Raw genomic sequence first — 2,500 nt, 5'->3', positions numbered from 1 at the left:
CTACTACTACTACTACTACTACTACTACTACTACTCACTACTACTGCTGCTGCTGCTACGGCGCCGGTTGGTGGTTGATTAAGTAAGTGTCTGCTACTACGACTACTACCACTACCACCACCACCACCACCACCACCACTGCTACGTGAGACCACCACCATCACCACCACCACTGCCACTACTACTACAACAACTACAAGGAGAAACAGATAAAGGCATGTATCAGTTTTGTTATCATTATTATTATTATTATTATTATTATTATCAATGTTATTTATGGAGGTGTTAACCCCTTCAGTACCAGGACGCGTTTCCATATTCATTTTTCTTGCTATTTTGTGGCTTTATACAGCTTCAGAAACTCATGTGGGGGATTAAAATATTGAAGACTGTCTCCATTAATCTTCTGAGCCTCATAGACCCTTCCTAATGTCAATAAAATGGTCTAATGGTACACAAACTCAAGGTTAAAATTGTCCCAGTACAGATCTTAACCCCTTCAGTACCATGACGCGTTTCTATATTCATTCTGGTTAGTATTTGATTTTATACAGCTTCAGAAACTCATGTGGGGGATTAAAATAGTGAAGACTGTGGCCATTCATCTTCTGAGCCTCATAGACCCTTCCTAATGTCAATAAAATGGTCTAATCGTACACAAATTCATGGTAAAAATGTGTCCCAGTACTGAATACATTAAGCCTGTATTCAGAAACTTGATGGTCCCTCACCAAGACTATTTTAAAAGGCTACAGAATTGATCAAGAAGGTTTTCAAGACTGTATCGTTTATTAGTAATGCAGAAATCTTGTTAAAATAGTGAAGACTGTGGCCATTAATCTTCTGACCTCCATAGACCCTTCCTAATGTGAATAAGATCGTCTAATCACACACAAAACTCAAGGTAGAAATGCATTACAGTACGGAAGGGGTTAAAATAGCGAAGACTGTGGCCATTAATCTTCTGACCTCCATAGACCCTTCCTAATGTCAATAAAATTATACCCCAAAACTCAAGGTAGAAATGCGTTCCAGCACTGAAGAGGTCAATCTGTCACTGGAGAAGTAGAACTATTTTTAGAAACCCGTGTGCCTTCAAGTAAAGTCTTTGGAAGATAGAGAGGAGGTGTGGCGCAGAGGTGTTTTAGTCCCTTCGTGGTGTATGACTGTGGAATTATTGACAGCAGTGCATACGTTGATGTGTTTTGATGAATGTAAGGTCTCTATCATCCTCTCTTCTGTTTCTCTTCTTCCTGTTTTGCTCATTTGGTTTGGAATACGAAAGAAATACGTTGGAAGCAAGAGAGAGAGAGAGAGAGAGAGAGAGAGAGAGAGAGAGAGAGAGAGAGAGAGAGAGAGAGAGCTTGGGTGTCCAGGTAACGGTCGCAAGATAAGATAGAGCTGCATTTTTTCTTTTCTTTTTCCTTTTTTGTTCTGCAACGCATTGGTTTTCAAATCGTATAAAGGAAATGAAAAAAAAGCATTATTATCACTATTATTATTTCTCTTAGTTAAATATAATTGCTTTTGTTTCTGATTTGATTTTTGAAGCATGGAAAACAAGTAGAGTCATAAATCACAGTGTATGTTTGTTTAGCGATGTGTTCTGCCCCGCCACGCTTAGAAGACTGACTTGACGCAATACCAACAGACAGACAGACAGATTGGTGCCTCAAGATCAAGTTTAACCCCTTCAGTACCATGACGCATTTCCATATTCATTCTGCTTACTATTTGGTGATTTCATACAGCTTCAGGGACTTTGTGGGGATTAAAATAGTGAAGACTGTGGCCATTAATCTTCTGACCTCCGTAGACCTTTCCTAATGTCAATAAAAGGTCTAATCACACCCAAAACTGGAGGTAAAAAATGCGTCCCAGTAAAGAAGGGATTAATGAAAAAACGTCAGGATTAAAAGATAAGGATAAAAGGTAGAAGAATCAATAGATACAGGTGATAAAGATTGATAGATAAAAGATAAGAACTAATAATAATAAAATAGAAAAAAGGTGTTTATGATGAGATGAAAAGTCAACTTGAATAAATCAATCTATTTTTGTACGAGTGCGTTATAGTTGTGTTAGTGGCCAGCAAGTGTTATGTGGTTCTGTTCCGTGGAGAGAGGCGGTGAGTGTGTAGCGAGGCGTGGGCTGCTGCTGGGCACGGCCACGCCACGCCACGCCACGCACAGCCGTCACCGTGGCCAGGTTGTGACGTGCAGCCTGCGTCCCACTGTACGAGGTGAGAGGCAACACTTCCCTCCCGCCTCGGTCTGTCTGTCTGTCACACCGCCGCGCCGTGCCACTTGCTTGCTCCTTCATTCTCCGTGCTTTATCACTGTTGTGGAGCTATTTTTACTGTTGATTACGTCAGAGGGACACTGGCCAAGACACCAAAAGAGAGAGAAGAAGAAAGACAATCCCAGTGAGGTGCCAGTGTCAGCCTCACCTGTCGTTGCTGAAACAGACTGTATCAATGAACACCTGGCCAGGGATCAGC

This window comes from Portunus trituberculatus, chromosome 8, assembly GCF_017591435.1.
Source record: "Portunus trituberculatus isolate SZX2019 chromosome 8, ASM1759143v1, whole genome shotgun sequence".
Lineage (NCBI taxonomy): Eukaryota > Metazoa > Arthropoda > Malacostraca > Decapoda > Portunidae > Portunus > Portunus trituberculatus.
Note: the sequence above shows the minus strand (reverse complement) of the source record.